This window comes from Papio anubis, chromosome 13, assembly GCF_008728515.1.
Source record: "Papio anubis isolate 15944 chromosome 13, Panubis1.0, whole genome shotgun sequence".
Taxonomy (NCBI): domain Eukaryota; kingdom Metazoa; phylum Chordata; class Mammalia; order Primates; family Cercopithecidae; genus Papio; species Papio anubis.
The window spans coordinates 13,460,569-13,471,515 of record NC_044988.1 but is presented as its reverse complement, the minus strand read 5'-3'; the positions used below and the strand labels follow the sequence as shown (position 1 = coordinate 13,471,515).

Below are 10,947 nucleotides of genomic sequence, written 5' to 3'. Positions count from 1 at the left end.
GTTATTTATTCTTTAATTAATTAATTAATTAATTTATTTTTATTTTTTTGAGACAGAGTTTCTCTCTGTCACCCAGGCTGGAGTGCAGTGGTGTGATCTTGGCTCACTGTAACCTCTGCCTCCTGAGTTACAAGTGATCCTCCTGCCTCAGCCTTCCTAGTAGCTGGGACTACAGGTGTGTGCCACCATGCCCAGCTAATTTTTGTATTTTTAGTAGAGACAGGGCTTTACCATGTTGGCCAGGCTGATCTCAAACTCCTGACCTCAAGTGATCTGCCAGCCTTGGCCTCCCAAAGTGCTGAGATTACAGAGGTGAGCCACCATGCCTGGCCATTTCTTCTTTAATTGTTTTGGTAGAATTAATCAATTAAATACTCTGAGCCTGAAGATTTCCTTTTCAGGTGATTTTTAACTCCTAATTCAATTTTTTCCAGGTTATCTATTTCATCTTGAGTGAGTTGTTAGTTTGCAGTTTGCAGAAGTGCTCCATTTTATCTGTTATTGAATTTATGTGTGTAAAATCATGTGTAACATCCTATTATCATTCTTTTAATTTCTACGGTGTGTCACCCTTTTTATTCCTGATGTTGGTAATTTATGACTTCTCTGTTTTTTCCTTTGTTAGTGTTGCTAGAAGTTTGTATTAGTTTGTTCTCTAATTGCTAGTAAGAACTACCTGAGACTGGGTAATTTATAAAGAAAAAAGGTTTAATTGGCTTACACAGTTTTGCAGGCTATACAGGACGCATGGCTGAGGAGGCCTCAAGAAACTTTCAATCATGGTGGAAGAAGAAGAGGAAGGAGGCATGCCTTACATGGTTGGAGCAGGAGGAAGAGAGAACGAGGGCCGGGGGTGCCACACACTTTAAAACAAGCAGATCTCTTGCGAACTCACACACTATCACGAGAACAGCAAGGACGAAATCCACCCTCTTGATCTAATCACCTCGTACCAGGCTCCTCCTCCAACACATGGGGATTACAATTCTACGTGAGATTTAAGCGGGGACACAAATCCAAACCATGTCAGGTTTATCCATTTTATTGATCTTCTTTTTTAGTGTTGATGGAGACTTATCAATCTTATTGATCTCTTAAAGGGAATGACCTCTTTGTTTCACTAATTTTCTCTATTATTTTTCTTTTTTCCGTTTCATTGAGTGTTGCTTTTTAACTTTTTAATCCTCTTCCTTGTGCTTGCATTGGATTTATTTTGTTCCAGGTAGAAGCTTAAATGAACTAATTTGAGACCTTCTTTCTTAATGTGAGCATTTAATGCTTTACATTTCCCTTTAATTTCATTCCATAATTTTTGATATATTGTGGTTTTATTTTATTCAGTTAAAAATATTTTCTAATTTCCCTTGATAACTCCTCTGTGACCTATGGATTATTAGAAGTATATTGTTTAATTTTCAAGTGTTTGTAGATTTTCCTGCTATCTTTCTATTATTGATTTCTAGCTCAATTCCATTACAGTCAGGGAACATACTTTGGATGATTCAACTCTTTGAAATCTATAGAATGTACTCTATCTTGGTGAATGTTTCATAAGTATCTGAAAAAAAAAGTACAATCTACCTGTTGAATGAAATGTTCTATAATGAAATTAGATTTAGTTGGTTGATAGTATTGTTCAGTTCTATATCCTTGCTAATTTTATATCTACTAGTTTTGTTGATTAATGAGAGAGGAGTATAGAAGTCTCTAATTATAATTTTGGATGTATCTATTTCTTCTTTTAGTTCTCTCACTTTTTAGTTCATGAAGCTTTGTGGTTTTTTTGTTTTTTTGTTTTTTTTTTTTTTTGAGATGGAGTCTCGCTCTGTTGCCCAGGCTGGAGTGCACTGGCCGGATCTCAGCTCACTGCAAGCTCCGCCTCCCGGGTTTACACCATTCTCCTGCCTCAGCCTCCCGAGTAGCTGGGACTACAGGCGCCCGCCACCTCGCCCGGCTAGTTTTTTTTTTGTATTTTTAGTAGAGACGGGGTTTCACCGTGTTAGCCAGGATGGTCTCGATCTCCAGACCTCCTGATCCGCCAGTCTCGGCCTCCCAAAGTGCTGGGATTACATGCTTGAGCCACTGCGCCCGGCCAGCTTTGTGTTTTTTACTTGTTTATTTGTTTGTTTTGTGACAAGGTCTCACTTTGTCACCCAGGCTGGAGTGCAGTGGTGTGAACACAGCTCACTGCAGCCTCAGCTTTCCAGGCTCAAGTGATCCCCCCGCCTTTAGCCCCCCAAGTAGCTGAGATTACAGGTGTGCGCCAGCATGGCTGGCTAATTTTTGTGTTTTTCGTAGAGATGGGGTTTTGCCACGTTGCCCAAGGTGGTCTCAAACTCCTGAGCTCAGGTGATCTGCCCACCTTGGCCTCCCAAAGTGCTGGGATTATAGGTGTGAGCCACTGTGCACAGCCACCTTTGTTGTTAGGTGCATACACATTTAGTATTGTTATGTGTTTTCGGTGAACTGACCTTTTTATCATTGTATAATGTCTCTTTATCCCTGGCTCTAACATTTACTTTGTTACTAATAAAGCCATGCAAGCTTTCTTTTAATTCGTGTTTGCATGGTATATTCTTTCCATTATGTTACTTAACCTACCTATATCATTATATTTGTGGTGAATTTCTTGTAGGCAGCATGTGATCTCATGTTTTTCTTGACTTCTAAATCCATTTATATCCATTCTGATCTCTTTTAATTGACATAGTTAGCATATTTACACTTAATTTAGCATTCACATGTAATTATTGAAATATCTAAATTTGAGCCTACCATTTTATTATATGTGTTCTGTTTTTCCCCTCTGATATGTATTTCTCTGTTTCCCTTTCAGCTTCTTTTCTGGGGATAGTTGAACAAATTTTAGTATTCTATTTAATTTATTCATTGTGTCTTTGACCATTTTTTGGTATTTCTTTTTAGTAGTTGATCTAGGGATTATAATAACATCATAATAATATATAATAACATAACTCATTACATTCTACTTAGAATCAATGTTATACCTCTTCAAGTACGTTCAGTAAAGGATTAATTCAGCAGGCTTGGAATGTTTAAGACCTGAACATTCCCAAAAAAGGACTGGCCTTTGACCAGCTTCTGGGAGGTAATCTCTAAGCCCTTTGAATATCCTGTTTGATAGAAGTATCTTTGTATACCTGGGCCTTGGGCCTTGCCAGATAGTTTATGCCAACAATGTGATTTATGACTGGGGCCTTGTCCACATTGTATCCATTTGACCTCTGTAGAAGCTGGAGACTGAGTAAGGTTTGTCATATGGATGTTTCATGCCTATGTGGCCAACCCCCAATACAAATCCTGGACACCAAATCCTGGCACTGGTTGGCAGTCAGCCATATGTGTTTTCACACATCATTGCGGGGAAAATTAAGAAGACAATTTGAAGCTTTCTTGGTTTCTCCTGAACTCTGCCCCACGCATTTTTTACCTTTGCTGATTTTATCTGTATCCTTTTGCTGTAATAAGCTGTAACCATGATCATTAACAGCTTTTCTGAGTTCTGTGAATCTTTCTAGCAAATCAATGAGCCTAAGTGTGGTTGTAGGGACCCCTGGCACAAAGTGAAATGTGGAATCTTGCCACCATATGCATCTCTTTATTCTCCACAATCTATGTCGTAGCTGTCTTATCTAATACGCTTACATACAATAAAAACCTCATCAGATATTGTTATAATTTTTGCTTTTGGTTGTCACACATATTTTAAAGAACTCAAGAGGAGAAGATTTGTCAATTATACTTAACCAGATATTTAACATTTCTATTGCTCTTTCTTCATTCTTAATGTTCCACATTTCTTTGTGGTATCATTTTCCTTCTGTCTAAAGAATTTCTTTTAGCAATTCTTTTAGAGTAGGTCTGTTGGCAGTAAATTCTCATGGTTTTTCTTGCCTGAGATGTCCTTTATTTATTTATTTTTTAAACAACCTGTCATTTCTGAAGGATATTTTTACTGGATATTTAGCTCTGTGTTGACAGTATTTTCTTTCAGCCCTGTAAAAAATGTCATTTTACTTTGGGCCTCCATGGTTTCCAGTGAGAAATCTGAAATTATTTGAATCATTATTCCCCTATAAGCAATGCACTGTTGTTCCTTGTCTTTAGTTTTTTTTTTTTTTTTTTTAGATGAAGTCTTGCTCTGTCACCCAGGCTGGAGTGCAGTGGCACAATCTCGGCTCACTGCAACCTCTGCCTCCTGGGTTCATGCCATTCTCCTGCCTCAGCCTCCCAAGCAGCTGGGACTACAGGTGCCCGCCACCAAGCCCGGCTAATTTTTGTATTTTTAATAGAGATGGGGTTTCACAATGTTGGCCAGGCTGGTCTTGAACTCCTGACCTCAGGTGATCCATCCACCTCAGCCTCCCAAAGTGCTGAGATTACAGGTGTGAGCCACCCCGCCTGGCCTAGTTTTTTGTTTTCAGCAATTTGATTATGATGTGTTTGGGCATGTATTTCTTTTGGGACTGGGGCTTACTGGTTCTCGAATCCGTAAGTTTTATGTCTTTTACCAAAGGTAGGAAATTTTTAGTTGCTATTTCTTTAAATTTTTTTTTAGCTCCACACCCTTTTTCCTTTCCTGATGAGACTCCTATGACACAAATGTTAGGCTTTTTGGTATAGCACCTTAGGTCCCAGAGGCTCCACTCAATTATATTGTTAATTTTTTTCTTTCTATTGTTGAGCAATTTCTATTGATCTATCTTCAAGTTCACTCATGCATTCATCTGCCATCTTTATTTGCTATTAAGCTCTTTCAGTGAGTTTTAAAATTTTGGCTATTGTATTTATTAGCCCCCAAATTTCCATTTGGTTCTTCTTTCTATTTTCTATTTTTTTGTTGTTGTTGAGATTTTCTATCTTTCTGTTTGCTTTAAGAGTGCTTGCCATTCTTCTTGGAGCACTTTTGCATTAGCTGCATTATAATCTGTCTCAGATACTTGCAATATGTGTGTAATCTTGATGTTTGTGTCTGTTAATTATGTTTTCTTACTTAAATTGAGATTTTTCTGATTCTTTATATGCTTATTACTTTTGGATTATATCCTGGAAAGTTTGAACAATATGACAATATGTTATGAGATTCTAGGTCTTGTTTAAATCCTATGGATAATGTTGGTCTTCTTGCTTTAGTAGGCAATTCACTCATTTGGATACAGGCTGTAAGTTCTGACCTTTTTTCTATGGGTTGTGGTTTCAATGTCAGTTCTGCTTTCAAAGGTATTGAAATGCTAGTTGAATCTGTTTCTTGTATGCACCATCCATTGGCCAGTCTGGGACCTGAGCAGTGGTCTGTCCTATAGTTTAGTTCTCAGTGAGTCCATGAGCTCATAAACAACTTCATGTGGTCACTTTCCTGAGCTCCTTCCTTTCTATGATCTTTGTGGTCCTTTCCAGTTCGTCGGCCCTATTTTTGTCTTTTTAGGCAGAAAGCTGGAATTTTTGTTATCATAGTTTGCCACAGAAGTCTCATAATTGCACCCACATCTGGGGCCAAGCAGTAGGAGGAAAGAGAAAAAAAAAATCAATTCCTATTTGAGTTGATCCATCTTCTTGGGACCATAGGTTCTCTGAGGAGAGAAGAAAGTTTCCATTCTACAAACTTTTAGGTGCCTGTGGACCCTGCTGCTGCTGCTGCTGCTGCCATTACCATCACCACTGCCACCAATGGAAGATTTCCTGGTGGCTGGGACATGATAGCGTGGAGATTATAAAATTAAAGAAGGCCGGGCGCGGCGGCTCAAGCCTGTAATCCGAGCACTTTGGGAGGCCGAGACGGGCGGATCACGAGGTCAGGAGATCGAGACCATCCTGGCTAACACGGTGAAACCCTGTCTCTACTAAAAATACAAAAAACTAGCCAGGCGAGGTGGCGGGCACCTGTAGTCCCAGCTACTCAGGAGGCTGAGGCAGGAGAATGGTGTGAACCCGGGAGGCGGAGCTTGCAGTGAGCTGAGATCCGGCCACTGCGCTCCGGCCTGGGCCACAGAGCGAGACTCCGTCTCAAAAAAATAAATAAATAAAAAAATAAAATAAAATAAAATTAAAGAAAAAAAAAATGGGTGGATGGAGAAACCAGCAGACTACAAGCCTACATCGTTCGTACCCCCCACAGGAACCCAAATTTTAACAACTATCTGCACACAGAAAAGCACCATCATAAGAACCAAAAATCAGGTGAGCAATCATAGTACTTGTTTTTAACTTCATATCATTGAAAGAGGCATTGAGGAGGGCAGGAGAGAAAATCTTGTAATGATGACACCACGCCTCTCCCATCCGCCGGCAGCAGCCTTGTAATGTGGAGAGTCTGTGCACTTGGAGGAGGGAGAGCAGTGACTGGGAGACTTTATATTGAACTCGGTACTGCCTTGTCATAGCAGAGAGAAAAGCCGTGCTGGGCTCAGCCAGTGCCAGTGCACAGAGGGAGAACTTGCATCAGACCTAGCCAGAGGGGAACCACTCATCCCATTGGCTGGACCTCAAGTTTCTCGGCAAGCTTTACCACTGGGGCCCAAAGTGCTCCGGGCTCATAGGTAAACTTGAAAGGCAGTCTAGGACACAAGAACTGCAATTCCTAGGCAAATCCTAGTGCTGGCTGTGTTCAGAGCCACAGGACTAAAGTGGCACGTGACCTAGGAAGACACCAGTCAGGGCAGCTAAAGGAGCGCTCGCACTGTCCCTCCCCTAACACTAGGCAGTGCAGCTTGTAGCAATGACAATGTCTCCTTCCTTCTGATTAAGGGGTGGAGAGTGAAGAGTAAAGAGAACTTTGTCTTGCCTCTTGGATAGCAGTTCAGCCACAGTAGGAGAGGGCACTGGGCAGAGCTATGAGGGCCCTGTTCCAGGCCCTAGCTCCTGGATTACATTTCTAGACACACGCTTGGCCAAATGGGAGCCTGCTGCCTTGAAGGAAGGCCCCAGTCCTAGCAGGATTTATTACCTCCTGACCAAAGAGCAGTTGGGCCCTGAATAACCAGCAGTGATACCCAGGTAGTACGCTGTGGGCCTTGGGCTCTAGATATGCTGACTTCAGGTGTGAGCTGGCACATTCCTAGCTGTAGTGGCGATGAAGAAAGACTCCTTCGGTTTGAGAAAAGCAGAGGGAAAAGTGAAGGGACTTTGTCTTACACCTTAGGTACCAGCCACAGTGAGGCAGAGCACCAAGTGGGTTCTTGGGGTCCCCGAGCCCAGGCCTAGGCTCTTGGACAGCATTTCTGGACCTGCCCTGGAGCAGAGGGGAACGCACTTCCCTGAAGGGTGAGTCCCAGGCCTGGCAGCATTCACCACAAGCTGACTGCAGAGTCCTTGGATTTTAAGTGAACATCAGCGGTGGCCTGACAGAATGAAACTTGATGGTGGTGGCTACAGGGGGAGGCTCCTCTGCGATGGAAAAGAGGAGGAAGAGTGGGAGGACTTTATATTATGGTTTAAGTGTCAGCTTAGCTGCAGTAGAATAGAACATCAGGCAAATTTCTAAGGTTTTTGATTCCAATCAAATAATCACATCAAAATGGATTAAAAGCTTATCAAAATGGATTAAAGAGTTAAACCTGAAACTATGAAACTACTAAAAGAAGGAACTGGGGAAACTCTCCAGGACATTGGTCTGGATGAAGATTTCATGAGAAACATCCCACGAGTACAAGCAACCAAAACAGAAATGGACAAACGAGATCACACCAAGTTAAAAAGCTTCTGCACAGCGAAGGAAACAATCAACAAAATGAAGAGACAACCCACAGAATGGGAGAATATATTTGCAAATTACCCATCTGACAGGGAATTAATAACCAGAATATATAAGAAGCTCAAACAACTCTATAGGAAAAAATCTAATATCCATTTAAAAAATGGGCAAAGGATCTCAATAGACATTTCTCAAAAGAGGACATGCAAATGACAAATAGATATATGAAAAGGTGCTCAACATCACTGATCATCAGAGAAACGCAAATCAAACCACAATGAGATATCATCTTATCTCTGTTAAGATGGCTTATAGCCAAAATACAGGCAATAACAAATGCTAGAGAGGACGCGGGGAAAAGGGAACCCGCATACAGTGTTGGTGGGAATGTAAATTAGTATAGTCACTGTGCAAAAGTTGGAGGTTCCTCAAAAAACTAGAAATTGAGCTACCATATAATCCAGCAATCCCACTGCTGGGTGTATACCAGAAATGTATACCCAGAAGAAAAGAAATCAGTATATCAAAGAGATATCTGCAATTCCATGTTTGTTGCAGCACTATTTACAATAGCCAAGATTTGAAAGCAACCTAAGTTTCCATCAACAGATGAATGGATAAAGAAAATGTGGTACATATACACAATGGAGTACTATTCAGCCATTAAAAAAATGAGATCCTGTCATTTGCAACAACATGGATACAACTGGAGGTCATTATGCTTAGTGAAATAAGCCTGGCACAGAAAGACAGACATTGCATGTTCTCACTTATTTGTGGCATCTAAAAATCAAAACAATTGAACACATGGAGATAGAGAATAGAAGGATGGTGACCAGAGGCTGGGAAGGGTAGTGAGGGGTTGGGGGCAGGTGGGGATGGCTAATGGATACAAAAAGTACTTTGAAAGAATGAATGAATAATACCTAGTATTTTATAGCACAACAAGATGACTATCGTCGAAATAATTCAATTGCATATTTAAAAATAACGAAAAGAGTAAAATTGGATTGTCTTTCACACAAAGGATAAATGCTTGAGGAAATGGATACCCCATTTTCCACGATGTGATTATTAGGCATTGTGTGCCTGTAGCAAAATATCTGATGTACCCCATAAATAAACACACCTACTATGTACCAACAAAAGTAAAAATTAAAAAAAAAAAGGGAAGGAGAAGAGGCGGCAACAATTTCTAGACTGACCAAAGCCGGCATACCACCTACGTCCTACCACCACCATGCCCAAGAGGAAGGCTGAAGGGGTTGCTAAAGGAGATAAAGCCAAGGTGAAGGACGAACCACAGAGATCTGTGAGGTTGTCTGCTAAACCTGCTCCTCCAAAGCCAGAGCCCAAGCCTAAAAAGGCCCCTGCAATAAAGGGAGAAAAGATACCCAAAGGGAAAGAGGGAAAAGCTGATGCTGGCAAGGACGGGAATAAACCTGCAGAAAATGGAGATGCTAAACAGAGCAGGCCCAGAAAGCTGAAGGCGCTGGAGATGCCAAGTGAAGTGTATTCATTTTTGATAACTGTACTTCTGGTGACTGTACAGTTTGAAATACTATTTTTTAAAATCAAGTTTTATAAAAATGCAGAATTTTGTTTTACTTTTTTTTTTTTTTTCCCCTTAAGCTATGTTGTTAGCACACAGAATACTTCATTGTTGTTTTTGGGGGACGGGGCATGTGTCACTAATAGAATGCCTCCGAAGCTGGATTGATGAGAGCGGGAAACACCTTTCCTTTCTGGTTTTGAGACGCCTCCTCTGGGCTCCCAAGGGAGGGATTCCCTGACTTTGACACACATGGCCACCGTGGCACAAAAGCCTTGTGGTATGAAAAACAAATTTGTTTTTATGTCCTCTTCTCCCTTTCCACCTTTCAGCATAGACTTAACTCCCTGAAACCCAGACATCTGTTGAGACCTGACCCCAAATAATTGGTTACCAATGTGTCAGGCAATCTGGACTTTCCAGTGATGCCACTGAGATGGCACCCCTCAAAAGAGCAGTGGTTCCATTTCTAGACTGTGGATCTTCGGATAAATTCTGCCATTTTCATTTCATTTCTTGAGAGTCAAGGTCGGCTCCTGAAAAGTTGTTAAACAACATGCTAAATGTGAAATGTCAATCCTCACTCTAAACCTCTAAAGTTTCCCTGTTCAGAGCATCAGATGAAGACTTCATTTTTTTTTTTTTTTTTTGAGACAGGGTCTCACTCTGTCGCCCAGACTGGAGTGCAGTGGTGCAATCTCGACCTCTGCCTCCCAGGCTCAAGTGATCCTCCTGCCTCAGCCTCCTGGGTAGCTGGGATTACAGGTGCGCACGCACCACTACCGCTGGGCTAATTCATTGGGTTTTATAGTAGGTTTCCGTCTTTTGGTAGCCTATGGAAGAAGGGAGTTTGAAAATTGTTGTATATCGTTAACGATTGTCTGCTCATGTCCTGCCTGAAATACCATGATTATTTGTGAAAAGTATCTTTAATAAAGCTGGATACAGTTTGGCTTGGAAAAAAATTTAAAAACCAGAAAAATGGGACATTCCCCCCACTTTGTCTGAGTATTAGGAGTCTCCTGTACCATTCTTAACCAAAATTTGAAGGCTTCTCCTGGAGTTGTCTGTGTTTATTTCCTGGTACCTACTTCTGGGTTTTGGCCTGCCTTGTATCACGGACAAGGCTGAGTGATACTCGTGGAAAAACAGGAACTGGTCTACCCGTCCTCCCACTGGTCTGCTACTGTTTACTTTTCTGATTCCTCAAATAGCTTCTCCAGGCATTACTTCCAGGTTGTATATTTTCACTGAGTGGGTGAAACAGAGTAGAGCGGGCTTACTCAATTGTACCTGGAGCTGGCACTCCTTTTTTTTTTTTTTTTTTTTTGGGGGGGACGGAGTCTCGCTCTGTCACGGAGGCTGGAGCGCAGTCGCGAGATCTCGGCTCACTGCAAGCTCCGCCTCCCGGGTTCGCGCCATTCTCCTACCTCAGCCTCCCGAGTAGGTGGGATTACAGGCTCCCGCCACCCGGCCTAGCTACAGTTTTTTTTTTTTTTTTTTTTGTATTTTTAGTAGAGACAGGGTTTCACCGTGTTAGCCAGGATGGTCTCGATTTCCTGACCTTCTGCTCCGCCCGCCTCAGCCTCCCAAAGTGCTGGGATCACAGACATGAGCCACCACGCCGGGCCGGAACTGGCACCCTTATATGTAACTCTTTAGTTTTGTCTTCGAGGTTCCAAGG

General features: G+C 41.6%; 1 pseudogene; it reads left to right on the top strand.

The window, feature by feature from the left end:
• Positions 1-8,588: 8,588 nt before the first annotated feature.
• LOC116270117 lies at positions 8,589-9,948 on the top strand (annotated as a pseudogene).
• Positions 9,949-10,947: the final 999 nt, after the last annotated feature.